Source organism: Danio rerio, chromosome 14 (genome assembly GCF_049306965.1).
Source record: "Danio rerio strain Tuebingen ecotype United States chromosome 14, GRCz12tu, whole genome shotgun sequence".
NCBI classification, from domain to species: domain Eukaryota; kingdom Metazoa; phylum Chordata; class Actinopteri; order Cypriniformes; family Danionidae; genus Danio; species Danio rerio.
This window is the reverse complement of record NC_133189.1, coordinates 5,409,929-5,426,443: the sequence shown is the minus strand read 5'-3', so window position 1 is coordinate 5,426,443 and position 16,515 is coordinate 5,409,929. Positions and strand designations below refer to the sequence as shown.

The 16,515-nt window shown below is 39.5% G+C and overlaps 1 long non-coding RNA gene across 6 annotated transcripts in view; it reads left to right on the top strand.

Moving 5' to 3' along the window:
• Window positions 1–16,515, top strand: part of LOC137487507 (uncharacterized) — a 255,307-nt gene that overhangs the window by 215,610 nt on the left and 23,182 nt on the right. The gene's annotated exons all lie outside the window — the stretch shown is intronic.

Below are 16,515 nucleotides of genomic sequence, written 5' to 3'. Positions count from 1 at the left end.
ATAAAATCTAGCATTGAAAATACACATTTAAAATAGCAACAATAAACCTGGTAAGCCAGGGTGAAAACTAGCATATAGCCAGAGTGAAAACTTGCATTGTAAACACACACATGAAATAGCAATTGTAAACTTCCTGAGCCAGAGTGAAAACTAGCATTGTAGCCAGAGTGACAACTAGCACATTAGCCAACGTGAAATATAACATTGTAAACACAAAATAACCAAAGTAAACTTGGTTAGCCAAAGTAAAAATAGCATTGTAAACACACAAATAAAATAGCAACAGTAAACTTGGTAAGCCAGAGTGAAAGCTAGCATATAGCCAGTGAAAACTTGCATTGTAAACACACAAATAATATATCAACAAACTTGTTTAGCCAGTGTGAAAACTAGCTTAGTAGCCAGTGTGAAAACTAGCATTGTAAACACACAAATAAAATATAATTTAGCAAACTTGCTTAGCCAGAGTGAAACCTAGCGTTGTAGCCAGAGTGAAAAATAGCATATACTGTACCTTAGACAGAATAAAATCTAGCATTGAAAATACACATTTAAAATAGCAACAATAAACCTGGTTAGCCCGTGTGAAAACTAGCATTGTAGCCAGAGTGAAAACTAGCTTATAGCAGAGTGAAAACTAGCATTTAAAACTAACAAATAGTAACAGTAAACTTGGCTGGCCAGAGTGAAAACTAGCATTGAAAACACAAAAATAAAATAGCAACAGTAAACTTAGGTCAGGGTGAATAACTAGCATTGCAAACACAAATGTGCAAGAAGGATGTAGCTAATTGTGTTCCAGCAACAGGCCATAAACACTCTAAAATGAAAGTACATCACCTTTAATTAAAATTAATTCTGTTTCATCATGGCTGAGTTGACACAGTGAGAATATTCTGGGTTTTGAGCTGCAGAGAAACACAGCCGGAGGTAAATCAGTCTGTCATTTCTCTCTGATCTCCCCAAACACGCTGCGTAAACACTGTCAAAGGAAACACACAACAATTTCACAACTGATTTATGTTACACATGTATTTATTGATTTTTTTTATCTCCCTCAGGAATGGATGTCAGGTTTTGAGTTTTATATGTAAAATTATGAAGCATAGAGAATATAAACCAATTTTTTCATTTCTGTATACAGTGATCAGCATAAATAAGTAGATCCACATTTGAAAATACATATATTTATTCATTTCTCAGTTAGTATAGACTATATCATTATATTTTAGGTGATACGGTGGCTCAGTGGTTAGCACTGTCGCCTCACATCAAGAAGGTCGCTGGTTCAAGTCTTGGCTGGGTCAGCTGGCATTTCTGTGTTGAGTTTGCATTCTCCCCATGTTGGCGTGGGTTTTCACCTTAAGCACTTGTTTTCTCCACAGTCCAAACACATGCAGTGTCTAGGTGAATTGAAGTCAATTTGAGGTGTTGATTAGAACAAAAATTCCTTTTAATATTTAAAATATTCCTTCTATCGTGTGCCGTTGCTTTTATTTAGAACACAGTTTAAATCAGCTCGATCATCAGAATCGCTCTTGTTGTTCGTTAATCTGGCAACCTGCGTTTGCGTTTGTTTTGATCAAAGAATGCAATACCTAGTTCAACCACTGGATGTCAAACTTACATACTGCGCCTTTAAAAACAGTGTCATGTCAATTTTTTGTTTATTTTTTATTTATTTATGCATATATTTAATAAATTATGTAATGTATTTAAGGCGAGGCAGTGGTGCAGTAGGTAGTGCTGTCGCCTCACAGCAAGAAGGATTCTTGGTCGCTGGTTCGAACCTCGGCTCAGTTGGCGTTTCTGTGTGGAGTTTGTATGTTCTCCCTGCCTTCGTGTAGGTTTCCTCCGGGTGCTCCCGTTTCCCCCACAGTCCAAAGACATGCGGTACAGGTGAATTGGGTTGGCTAAATTGTCCGTAGTGTATGAGTGTGTGTGTGGATGTTTCCCAGAGATGGGTTGCGGCTGGAAGGGCATCCGCTGCGTAAAAACTTGCTGGATAAGTTGGTGGTTCATTCCGCTGTGGTGACCCCGGATTAATAAAGGGACTAAGCTGACAAGAAAATGAATGAATGAATGAATAATGTAATTAAACTTTCATTAATTTGATTATAATTAATTCATTGTTAAAAAATACATTTATTTATTAATTATATTTATGTCTATATTTTATACATTATGTAATGTAATTGGATTTTTTATGTTTTATTATGACTAATATATTTTATAATAAATTTATAAAAAATTTGTTGTATTTATTTTTCTATTTTTAATAAATGTATAAATATAAATGTTTTTATTTATTATTTTTATGCATAATTATGTACATATTTAAAGCAATATATAATGTAATTAGATTTTTGATCAACTTGATTATAATTGATTTATGTTTCTTTATTAAATACATAATTTTTTTTCATTTATTCTTTCATTTTTTCATGTAATATTTCAGTTTTGTATTTGAATTAACTTTCTTTGCTGTCACTTGTTTCTTCCAAAATTCTTCTAAACTTAATTTGCTTAGTTTGCATAGAACCAACAATACAATACCCCCAAAAAGGAACACGTATCAGATACTATCCTTTCAGCTCTCAGCAACTAAACGTGGGCACCGATCGCTAATCAGAAGCCGATGACAGAGCGACAGACACATTTGCAGTCTGTTAGTACAGTATGAAAATGTGCACGCTGCCACATCCTTCTGGCCCGTCTCTAATTGGACCATCAATCTCCTTGAAATTGCAGTGGTCCGGGAGCCGTTGTGGCGTTATGACATCTTCAGAGTCACTGACAGCCCACCATTTCCTACTTTCATCTTTAGTGGCTTTCCTGACCTTCAGGGGTCACGGATAAATTTGTCCACATTCATCATCTCGGCTGGTAAAAGCAGTAGCAGGAGGCATTTATGAATATACAGTTAAAGTCTGGATTATTAGACCCCCTTTAAATTTTTCCCCAATTTCTGTTTAACAAAAGGAAAATGTTTTCATTATATTACATAATATTTTAGTAGATATTTTGTCCAGATACTAGTATTCAGCTTAAAGTTACATTTAAAGACTTAACTAGGTTAATTAGGCAAGTCATTGTATAACAATGGTTTGTTCTGTAGACTATAAAAAATACATACAGTTTAAGTATTGCTAATAATATAGACCCTAAAATAGTTTAAAAAATATTTAAAACTGCTTTAATTCGAGCCAAAATAAAATAAAATAAAATAAAAAAATATTATATATAATATTGTGAAATACAATATTAGGCAATACTGTGAAAATTTCCTTACTCAGTTAAACATAGTTTGGGAAATATTTCAAAAAGTAAAACAAATTTACAGGAGCGCTAAACATTTTGACTTTAACTGTATTTTGTTAGATGTGCGTGTGTGTGTGTGTGCTGGAGGAAAGAGTCCTGTGCATGATTTATATCAGTTAATGTGCTTGAAGAGGAAAAGCGTTTGCTTGTTTCCTGTTGCTAAAACCCTGACCGGGGCCTTTAATGAGTTAATGAGTTTATCTTCATCACGATCTGGAGCATGAATACAGATACTCGACCCAAACCAGCTGTTTATGGAGAAGGCTAGACTAGGTTTACTGTGCTGATGGGGTCCAGGTGGCTGTGTTTACTAGATATCCAGTTCTCCAAACGCACAAGGTGAAATCATTTCAATGTAATTTGAGCTATTTATGAACGCATATACAGTTGAAGTCAGAATTATTAGCCCCCCCTTTCAATTTTTTTTCTTTTTTTGAATATTTTCCAAATGATGTTAAACAGAGCAAGGAAATTTTCAAAGTATGTCTGCTAATGTTTTTTCTTCTGGAGAAAGTCTTATTTGTTTTATTTTGGCTATAAAATAAAAGCAGGTTTTAATTTTTTTAAACACCATTTTAAGGACAAAATTATTACCCCCTTTAAGGTATATTTTGTTTCTATAGACTACTGAACAAACCATCATTATAGAATAACTTGTCTAATTACCCTAACCTGCCTAGTTAACCTAATTAGCATATTTAAGCCTTAAAATTACACTAAGCTGTATAGAAGTGTCGTGAAAAATGTCTAGTCAAATATTATTTACTGTCATCATGGCAAAGATAAAAGAAATCTGTTATTAGAGATGAGATATTAAAACTATAATAATTAGAAATGTGTTGAAAAACTTTTCTCTGTTAAACAGAAATTGAGGAAAAATATAAACAGGCTGGCTTATAATTCAGGGGGCTAATAATTCTGACTTCAACTGTATATATGTGTGAAAACGTGTTTGCCCTCTTATTGATTGCTTTTTTGCATGTTTGTCACACTTTAATGTTTCAGATAATCAAATTAATTTAAATGCTAGTCAAAGATAGCATAAGTAAACACGTCATACAATTTTCCGAAAGCAGTGACAGCGTCCAAGGTCAGTCTGGCCGCCCTGGCGGCATTACTGTCTGCCTTCAGCTTCGGAGCGTCAAAATTCGCTACATTGATCTCGTATTTAAAGGGGCCGTTGCAGCATATCAGTTACATTCTTACATGCTTTCTAGTGTGAAAATGTTGCGCACTTCTTATCAAATTTATTTAACAATGGAAGATCAAGTAGCATGTGTTCTGGCTTTGCTTAACTTAATTATCCAATGTGTCTTTATGTCTAAAATATCCTGAAGCAGCAATACTGTTTTGTACTGTTGCGTGAGATTCCCGCTTTTTTAAAGATATATATATATATATATATATATATATATATATATATATATATATATATATATATATATATATATATATATATATATATATACATTAATGCACATCAGTAACTTGCCAGTAACTTATTTATTGCATGTTCCTGTAAGAAAACATTGTAAATAATTAGAAATCCGGCAACCGCAATAATCAATCCCTTGGGAATAACTGTGGTCAGAACCAAAGTTCACAGGTCTGTGTTCTCTGAACTCCTCTCAAGCGGTGGACCTCTTCATTATGATTGCTTGCCGCCTAACCGTGTCATAGCTCATTACCATAAAGATAACTTGATTTCAACTCTCCTCGACGCCCACACCAGCGAAGACATGCCTCGTTGCTCCTCGCCACCGGCTGTCATTGAAAATTAATGTCTTCCAGCTACTTTGACGCTCTCGCCGCTTTCGGTGTGAACATACAGTAATACTCAGTGAAGTTGTATGAGATCTTTGAAAGGTGAGTTTATCAATTGTTTATTTTAATATCCCGATTCCTGTTTCTTTAGCATTTATTAACCGAAATAACCATATCCTAAATAGTGGGGTCCGCCACTTTTTAGTGTCTCCTTGAAATATTGATGTTGTGTTGTGAGAAAATGCAGCGTGTTTGGGTAAAATGTTTGCGCTGTGTGAAAATGCAGCGCGTTTTATTATTCGTTTGCATTGTGAGAAAATGCAGCGTGTTTTATTAATCGTTCGTGTTTACTTGACCTGTGAGGTTTTCTGAAATTGCAGCATGTTAGGCTCTCTCGGCCACCGTAAGTAATAGATTTCATAAAAGAAAGCATTGCGTGAGCAAGACATATATATCATTTTTATTTCATTTTTATTTTCGCCGATGTCTTTTTAGGGGCTACGCACACAAAAGTATTATTTGTAATTTTTAATGTTTATATTTTTTATTATCTTTATTTATTCATTTGTTTGTACTTTTAGGGGCTTTGTAAACACTTAAAAAAACAAACAAAAACAAGTGTACAATGTAGTAGTCAATGCCATTTTATACAGTAAGTAAATTTGAGCATTTCAGTGTAAACAAACCGGTTTTAGAAACCCGTCCCTCTAAATGTTTGAAGCGATTTACATTCTATTTGTGTTGCATCATAATGTCAGTGTTTAACTACTATAATATGCGTTAAAAAACGCACATATCACTAAATAACCCTCATCACTGGAGAGCTTTTTGTTTCATGAAACAAGAAGGGTTTTAAAAGGAAGAAAAAAACTCCTGCGTCCTTTAGACATAAGTCAGTCCTTTTTACTCTCGAAGAGAAAATGAAATCCTTTAATGGCCAGCGAATGTTCCCAGAGCGAGTGGAATGAATGGGCCTGAGGACAAGCGGAGCCAGGGTTCGAACACTTCATCCTCACAATGACCCACTTTCAGCTGAATCACCCTGAGATAAACGCTGGGCTCCTTCCCTCCCTTCAAAATAAGGCCTCTCATCTGCGGCTAAAGAGTTTTATAGTCTGATGTCATTGGAAAACAGTCTTCTGTGTAGCTCTTTAGAAAAAATAAAGATCTATACTGGTGCTTCAAACAATACAGTGATCCCCGGAATCAGTACGTAACTTCAACAGTCCCTTGCGTACCTGAAGTTGTTACAAATAAAAGGTCCCATGAAGTGCTTCGAAATCTGCATTTTTATTTGATGTTTGACCAAATTCATTCATTTTCTTATCGGCTTAGTCCATTTATTAATCCGGGGTCGCCACAGCGGAATGAACCGCCAACTTATCCAGCAAGTTTTTTACGCAGCGGATGCAACCCTATTCCAGCCACAACCCATTCACACACACACACACACACACACACTGCAGACAATTTAGCCTACCCAATTCAACTGTACCACACGTCTTTGGACTGTGGGGGAAACTGGAGCACCCGGAGGAAACCCACGCGAAGGCAGGGAGAACATGCAAACTCCACACAGAAACACCAACTGAGCCGAGGTTCGAACCAGCGACCTTCTTGCTGTGAGGCGACAGCACTACCTACTGCGCTATTGCCTCGCCCACGTTTGGCCTAATTTCAACCGAAAAACAAAGAGAGGGTGGGACATAGTGTAGCTCCTCCCCTTTAAAAAAACAGCCAATAGCGTTTTATTTTATCACCTGCAAGTGAAAGTGGTTGAGCTCAAGTGCATCAAATAAAAAGCAAATGAGAAGCGTCTTGAAGGGGGCATTTGATTGGTTATGATTTGATGAGAAACTGAAGTATAGATTTGGCTTAAATATGGCCCAGCAGGCATTCATCCGGCACTGGCATACAGCATGTGGGCCAAACATGAGCCTGGCAGAGGTGGCAGAGAAATACTTGGGCCTGATATCAAATGTAGTATTTGGCCTAGATGTTAATAATTGATATGTGGGCCATTTAAGTTTGGCCTGTCTTGACCAACATTTAAAATTCATTTTTATTATTTTCAAAATTCCACCAATCAGGACGCTTCGATAAAAAGCACACCCATAGCATGCCTGAAGTGCAATGCTTTATGGGTTTATTAATTTCATTGCAGTCATGACACACCAAAATATCTGGCCCAGTTCAGGCTCAGTTATGGGTTATTAACTTGGCTGAGACTTGGCCCAGATATGATACATGTTTGACCCTTGTCTGGAAGCCAGACTTGGTCTAGTCATGTGCCTGTCAGACATTTCACACTGGATAAAAGATCATCATCTTCAGCTTAGTCTTACGAAAACAGAAATCCTAGAAGTTTCTGCCAACCCGACTCCACATCACAACTTTTCAATCCAGATAGACGCGGCAACCATTACTGCATCCAAAATGGTGAAAAACCTTGGAGTAACAACTGATGACCAACTAAACTTCTCTGACCACATTTCTAGTACTGCTCGATCTTGCAGATTCGCACTCTACAACATCAGAAAGATCCGACCCTTCCTATCTAAACATGCAGCTCAACTCCTTGTTCAAGCTCTTGTTCTTTCCAGACTGGACTATTGCAACTCTCTACTAGCGGGGCCTCCAGCTAACTCTATCAAACCTCTTCAGATGCTTCAGAATGCAGCAGCACGAGTGATCTCTAATGAACCTAAAAGAGCACATGTCACTCCGCTGCTCATCCGTTTGCACTGGCTGCCAGTTGCTGCTCGCATCAAATTCAAAGCACTGATGTTTGCTTACAAAGCGATTTCTGGCTGCACCCCTTCTTATCTGCCCTCACTTCTGCAGATTTATGTGCCCTCCAAAAACTTGCGTTCTGTGAATGAACGTCACCTCGTGGTTCCATCCCAAAGAGGGAAGAAAACGAACGCTCCAATCTGCCCAGTTGGTGGAATGAACTCCCTAACTGCATCAGAACGGCAGAGTCACTCGCTGTCTTCAAAAAGCGACTAAAAACTCAACTATTTAGTCTCCACTTTCCTTACTAATATGCAATTGCCTCTCTGACTCCTCCACTAACTACAAAAAAAGACTAATACTTTCCTTCTAAGACTTTACATACCTGACACTTGCCTATATCACTTATTCATTGTTGCTCTTATAGTTGTGTAAATTGCTTCCTTGTCCTCATTTGTAAGTCGCTTTGGTGGAATTTTTGCGTCCCGTTCTCTCTCTCTTTTTCTCTCTCTCTCTCTTTCTCTCTCCCCATCTCTACCTGTCATATCCTTTAGGTCCGCCTTCGCGGAAGCCGATTGGTCAGGAGACCAGTCACTCATCATTGGGTGACGTGGCGCTGTCACATATAAGGATGCCAGGGAGAGCGGATGACAGCGCGCTTTTCCTTTGATCCCGTTTTTGTGTATTTTTGCCGACATGATTTTGTTATTCGTTAATTTTGCTTAACTTTCGTTTGGATAAAATTATTTAGTATATTTTCTGCCCATTTTTGAACGACTTTGTGATTTCTGTACATTTATATTCGATTGTTTGTTTGTTACTTTGGCACAACTCTTACCTGCCGAACCCAAAAGAGATCACTGAGAGTTCACTTTGTCCTCAGAGTAAGGCAGACAGGGAAGATGTCGTACGACTTCCATCTTACATACACGTAGTCAATCCATTGTTTAAAACACCAGGTGAGAAAGTGAATGCCACTTATGTATTTGTTTTGTTTTTAGTTCAGAATAGGTAAGATTACGAAAAAGATTATCAAAAAATCTGCACTTAAATATATATTTTTTTCTGCCTATAATTGCAAACATATCTGGAAAAGGCAGCTGGGAAGAGAACATAACTTCATAAACATCATTTTGTCAGCTTTCTGTTCGAAGGCAGTGGGTTTTATTTCCGAGGCAGTAGTGGGAAAGGGTCAACTGTCTGAACTCTTCTCTGACAGCCTGTCAGCACTTCTCATTCTCGCTCCTCCTTCAGTATCTCATCTGCTCCTTTCTCCAATATATCACTCCTCCCTCACTCTTTCCGGTCACCTTCACATATGTGACTCACGTCAGAATGTGCATTTAATCACATTTCACAGGGAGTCACGCTGTCTGCCGTGTTGCTGAGCGAAACAGAAACCAATACATTTTAGTCTGAATATAGACATAGGTCATAAACATAGATGAATGACATCAAGATGGGGAAAGGTAAAAAGTGCTGTACGTATGTTTTTCACTCTTGTAAAGCATACAAATACCATAATATGTTTGCAGATATTTAAAGAGGCCCTATTGTGGGTTTTCGAAAATGAGCTTCCATGTAGTGTGTAACACAGATCTAAGGCCATGTCTACACTAATCCGGATAAATTTGAAAACGGAGTTTTTCTCTAAAAACGCTTCACGTCCACACTGTCGTTTCTATTCGTTTTCCAAAACTTTGTCATCCACACTGAAACGACTACCAATGCTTTCAACCTGTACTGCGCATGCGTGAAACGTAAGACGCTTTTCCGGCTGACGTTTATTTTCTTTCCGGCTCTTTGAAACGTTGCGGCAAAATGTAAAGGAAAAGCACAGAGTTTTTTAAATGGACTGACAATGAAGTAGAGTTGCTGCTTCGAGTAACACATGAATACAAAGTTGCAAAAGAGAGTGAAAATGTAGACTGGGAGACGTGCCAAAACAAATACGCCGATATACTGGACCACTTTAAAGAACAGTATCCTGCTGATGCCGCTGCTTACCCTCACAGTAAGGACGACATCACTAAAATCATAATCACAACGAAAATAAAGTAAACGAATTAGTAACATGACTGTCACATGACAAAAAAACGTGTCATCGTTTTCGAAAGACTCCGTTTTCACAGTCTACACTACGACACGAAAAAGGCGTTTTCAAATTTATCCACTTTGGAGAGCGTTTTCAAAAAGATACGTTTTTGTTTCCTAAAAACGCGTCTCAGTGTGGATGGAAGGGCAAAACGGAGACAAAAATATGCGTTTTCAAATGAAAATGCATTAGTGTGGACATGGCCTATGTGAAGTGAAATATCCAGCTAAGGCTTAAATCTGAAAGTGGACAGTTTTTAAAACTATTGATTCATCTAAAAAAGAGTCGACTCATAGTGGTTAGAATGAATCGTCTTCATAATGAGTCTTTAGCCGTTTCGGCGTGACGTGACTACGAAACATAGTTGTTATGGGCGCAAACCCGGGAAAATGTAAACCTGCGCCCCGCCCACTTACACAGCAGCGAAGACGAACAGATCCTGAAGTCATGAGTCAAGAAGACGCTCTGCTTACCTGGATATTGTTGGAAGTTTGAGGGGAAATAATTGATTCTGCAGTCTACACGCTTACAGTGGGCGATTCATTTGTTTGTTAAAGGAAGGATCAGAAAAGACTGGTGTATGAGACTTGTGAGAATGGGCAGACAAATCACCTGGGGTGCGTGCAAAATAAGGCTAGTTTATTAGGGCAAAAGGCAGCCTGCTACACGTTGGTGAGCACTACAATCACGCTCAGTAAATGATGTACACGCTATCGGTTTCATTTTTACTACTAAGTGCCGTTCATACTTCCCGTGCGGGGAGTTATGACGGTCACGGGGTTATCGCGTGGGCCCGTCCACTGGGGGCTTGACAAACCGCGCTGGGCATTTGTCTCGCGCTTTGGCATTTGTCTAGCACTGGGCATTTGTCTAGCGCTGAACGTTGTCGACCAATCGCAACAGGCTGTCATCGGTCCAACCAGCGCAGATTAGCTTCGTGCTAAGGAGGGGTTTGGGAACAAATGAATCGCTGAACGATGAGAGTCGCTGGGATAATTGGGTAAAAATAAATGCATATTATAACACCATGAAAGTGTTTTTTGACCTTGCATGCATATTAGTATGTTGTTGGAGACCCATATAACCGAAATATGACCCTTTTTCACCTCAGAAAAAAATAGTCTCTCCAAGTACCACCAAAATGAGCAGTATTGAAATACAGTAGCGTAGTCGGCGCAATAAAGCAGCTACAACTCTGCACAGTTAAAAAAACGTGGCAGATTACCTTAGAAATATAGGCTATATGTCATATGTGGCATATTATATCGATCATTTATGATAAATTTTTAAATGTGTGTAGCATGTACATGACATTTCATTCCTCCGCGTACCACTAAAGGAAGCCTGCGTACCGCTAGTGGTACACGTACCACAGTTTGAGAACCACTGGTCTAGGTGATTTCTAATGTATTCTGGCTGGTTGTTAAGGCCTTCAGGATGGTTGCTGTGTCATTATGGTATTCTGAATGTAAGCTTTTGTTTCATATTTGTAGCCAGGCTGTTGGGGCTTGTTGCTGGGCATACTGTAAGGTGGCTAAGGCCTTCAGAATGGTTGCCATGACATTTTGGGTGGATGTTACAGTGTTCTGGGTAATTTTTAGAGTAGTTTAGGTAGTTGTTAGGGTCTTCCGCGTGATTTCTAGGGCATTGTTAAAGGTTGTTATGGTGATTCAGGTGGTTACAACAGGATTCCGGGTGGTTGCTTGGGCATTCAATGTGGTTAATTGGAAATTCTGTATAATTTATGGGAAGGGTTAAGTGACTGCTACAGCATTGGGTATGGTTGCTAGGGCCTTCAGTTGGTTGCTATGGCTATTTTTGTTAGCTGCAACAGTGTTACATAAGTAATGCAATGTGTTTGGTAGACTTAAGTTGTTGGTAGACTGCTCTGGTTAGTTTCTATGGTATTCTGGGAGACTGTTGTTGCATGGTTCAGGGTAGTTGCTGTGATTATTGGGTAGCTGCTAGAGCAGGGATGGGCAAACTCAGTCCAGGAGGGCCGGTGTTCTGCACAGTTTAGCTCCAACTCTAATCAAACACACCTGCTTATAGATTTCTAGTGATCTTGAAGACACTGATTAGCATGTTCACGTGTGTTTGATTAGTGTTGGAGCTACACTGTGCAGGACTCCGGAGTTTGTCCACCCCTGTGCTAGCATGTTCTTTGGGGATTTTTAGTGCATCGTGGATGAGCGCTTGGAATATATTGTACGGTTTCTGAAAGACTGGGTGATTGTAGGGCATTCTGAGTGATTCCTTTGCTGTTTAATTTGTTAGCTAGGGTGTCGTATGTTGTTGCTAGGGCATTCGAGTGATTACTAGGGTGTTTTGGAGTAGTTCCAAGAGTAATTATTAGGATGTGGTTGCCTAATTAGTAGGTGGTGGCTTGGGCATACTGCATGGTTGATTTGGGAGGATGCTAATGTGATTCTTATTGGATGCAGGAGCCTTCTACCTGGTTGCTAGGACATTTTGATTGCTGGTTGGTTGCTAAGGTAGTCTTAGTTTATTCTGCTTATGGCATTCTTTGTGGTTGGTAGGACATTCTAGTACAATCATTTTGAAGAAAATGTAACTGATGTAAGAACATATGTGATGCTAGAGTGTTGTGAATGTGCAGGGCATTATGCTGGGGTGTTCAAGGTGGTTGCTAAGGCACCCTGGGAGGTTGCCAGGGCCTTCATGTTGGTTGCTATGGCATTGTTCTATTTGGCAGTTAGGTTGTCATACAATGTTTTGGAGTCATTCTTTAAGTAATTACTAATGGTTGCTTAATTACTATGCAGGCATTCAGTGTGATTACTTTGGGAGGTGCTTCTTTTTTAATTGGTGTTCCTGGTCAAGTTGCTAAGTGGTTGCCAAGGTAACTTCAGTGATCAGGGTATCACAAATTAAATGAAATTTCTGATCAGTATGGGCACATGAAGTGGACGAGGGCCAGTGCTTGGCCTCACAGAGTCTTGTAGTCCTATAACACACCAACCTCATTTGCATCTTACAGCAAAATACAAAATGTCAAAGTGCTCCCTGGTCCTCATTAATAATAGAAGGAATATCATTCAGATCCAGAACCTAGGTGGCATTCTGGCAATTAAACGGACGGGCCGTTATGATTTCAAATGCTACCCTTCAGGATAAAATGGGCAATGTTGAATATTTAAAGGTGATGTGACATAACTGCAGTCGGAGATAACACGAGAAGAGACAGATTACACGTCTGTCTCACTCTCTTCCATTCTCTCCCTCTCTCTCTCTTCCCCAGCTTGCTCTCATAATGTAAGAAATGAAAGGATAACCACAAAAACATCATTTGCATTCCATTCCCCATGCGTGCATGTTTTCTTTTCTACTGTCAGGTGTCTCCTCGCAGCATGACACCCGGGGAATCGTTCATCTTGTGTCTTGTTTGTTTTGGTGGCATGCCTGCAGGGATGGTTTCGGCTCTCTGTGCGAAGAATCGTGCTAACGGACTCGTCCCAGATGCCACTTCCCATTCCAGGGTCTGTGTACCAGGTCATAAAAACCGAGCAGGATTTCATTATCAGGAGATTCCAGCTTCAGTTTTCAGCCTGATGCATGTGGCTAAACGATGGGTGGAGATGCTTTAAAGCTCTCAGAGGACAGATGGGCCACATGTTCGCGCAGTTTTCCGCTCTGAGCATCTTTTTTCATTTCAGCGGGAGAGGAAATCTATGCAAACAGCACGGCCTCATTGTTCATACCAAAGCTGGGTTGTTAAACGGCTGCTTTCTCTCCTCCGCACGCTTCTGAAACATCCGAGCTTTATTAGACGTGTTTACCGTGAGCGCCAAAGCAATTCCTCCACCCCCCGCTACGGCTTTTGTGTAAAACGGTAAAAGCAATTACTGCTCATTTTCCAGGAACAAAACAGAACAGCAAGGAGCCCTTTATTTCAGAGGAAAGCAATCAGTATGTTCTCTAATTATATTACATTTCTTTTGTTAAAATGTTTTGCTAATCGTTTATTCATTCGGAATTTGCAAGCAAATTCTGTATTTAGTAAATCCTAAGAGAAATAGTGTCAAATGAGAAAAGAAACACAAAGGTTAAAAGGTTTCTGTCAGTGTATAGGCAACACTATATTAACATTGTTGGTTATGCAAGCTTTTTTCACTGATCAAAAGATGATTTCGAAAGTGTGAATGGTAAATTATTCCTTTTTTCACTGAAAGAAATCAATCTAGGGCAGAAATAAAAAAAAAGTCTAGTCTTGAGATGATTCTAATAAATTGTAATGAATGTATTAATATTATTATTCTTTTTTTGCATTCACACCAAATGCGAAAGAAGCATTAAGCATGAGTGATAGACATCGGATAGGCTCGGATAGACATCCTGTGGCGTGATACACGTAAAGGAGGCAGTGTGAATGACGCTATTCACACGAATAAATCGGTGCGAGTTTCGCATGAATCACTCGAGTTGGGAAAATCTGAACTTCAGCGGACATTTACGCCACGTTAAACAATCAGGAGCTTTCTCTTGTAGGTTCATGCTTATGACGTAGTGCCTGTTGTTGGTGTCCCTGGGGGAAATCCTCCTGCGAACACCGGACAACAGTTGATCAAACTGGGCTGGGCTCGGTCGGAAGCACCGCTGAAAGACTCCATCATCCAGGTTAAGTTTCTGAAGGCGTTTATGAGCTCACAGAGCTGGGTGCACCTCTGAAAGGATGTAGTGACCTCAGACACGGCTCCAAACATATTGACGCTGTTTATCAGCCTTCATAAAACACATAAACACAGCTATTTTCTCAATCAAATCCCTGTTAGCCATTTAGCAACGAAGCTTGAGTCACTGGGCAGACAGAAACCTTGCCCATGACACGATTCCGTGTCTACTGTGAAGCAGTTTTGATGCGCAAACAAAGCGAGTAAACTAAAAAATGTCACTTTTTTGGTCCGCTTTTGGTGCGCACTCGAGTTCGATTGCTACATTTACACCAGCCCAAGCGAACCGCACCAAGAGGGAAAACAAACTCTAGTGCGATTCAACAGAACTAAATAAGGCAGGTGTGAAAGCGCCCTTAGTTGGCTAATGATGCTTTTGGGAAACGGCACCCTGGTCGGTGACGTCGCCAACCATTTAGGCTAACACAAGAAATTTGCTTGATGACGTAGAAGAGTTAATTCATGAAGCAGGACTTCTCGTGACCATACCTCGAGAAGTACATGTTAAGATGTAATAACGTTAATTCTGATGCTATGCTTATAAATGCTTCAGTAATTCATAGTTTAGTAATTGATATTCATAACAACACAATAGTGAAGTACTCAAATAATTTGTTGTACTACTGTTTTATTACATTACACTTGGATTTAAGTTGCTTCAATTTAAAAATGAAAATTGCACAAATGGCTTAGATGTAGCTAAGCTGCTTTTGCCAAGTGTATTGCTATATTTCCCAAAGGGTAGCTTTTAGTGTAGTTAAGCTACATTTTAGGTAGAGTAGCTAATAGCTTAGCTCACTACATTTTGCAAGTAGCTTACCCAACACTGGCAACAAAACTGCAACTGTAGATTGTCAGTTACAGTTCCCAAAAAAGCAGAATAACATAAACATGATAGCTTGTATCTGTGGCGACTGCATAATTACGATGACCAGAGTAAAACAATGGAAACGCTTCAATGGCGATTTCGGAACTCTCTTTGGGGAAGTCATCCGGGTGCCATGGCAACGGCGGTTTCTCCATCTCCCAGTGGCTCGGAGGTCAGCTGTCATTGGCTCTCTGCGCATTGTCTGCTGTCCTCCTAAACAAACGTGTCACAGTACATCAAGATAACATTTATAACCCATCCAAACAACAGGGTACACAGCGCTGAGCTCAATCCCAGTGACAGGGGTAGACTTCGAGAGAGCTTCCTGAACCGCCTTTTGGGATAAATGACCGAATTATTCAAACGTCATCTTTTAAATAAGGTCAAAGGCGAGACGCCCTCGTCAGTTTTAGACAGCAAAGCAGCATCGATCTAACTGACGGCACCCCTTGCTCCCTATGCAAATGAGCATGAATATCATTACGCTTAGCCTGTGCATTGAGTGTTACCTGCGGCATCAACAGCTGCGTTTGTGTTGTGTGTTTTAACACGCTGTGAGAGACGCTTCGGAGACCAGTGTAAGAGAGCGTCTGAAACACACCTGAGGGGGAATGAAGATGGAAAATGCGTATTCTCCACAGGCGTCGGGCTAATACTTCACGCTTGCTGATGGGAAAACTGCTGTGACCTTTAGAATTGGCAAAATAGAAGAGAGACGTCTCTGAGGGCCGTTGTGTGTGTGAAATATCTCCTCTTAGGCATGAAGTACCGAGGAAAAAAAAGAGAAGAGATAATTGAGAACGAGTCAAAAATTTCCATTGCACTCATAATCTGCATTCATAGCACCGTTCGCCATGTACAATGGCTTTAATTGCTTCAGTGAAGCTACAAAATAACCAGTCAGATCAGGGTGGCTATTTCTCTTTTTTTCGCCCTTTTTTTGTACGCCTGTTGTTTTTCTCTGTGCTGCCTTTTGTGTGGCTATTCTCATTGCTCAACTTTTCCCCATTTAATCTAATTCATTATCTCAGACCTCTTTGTCC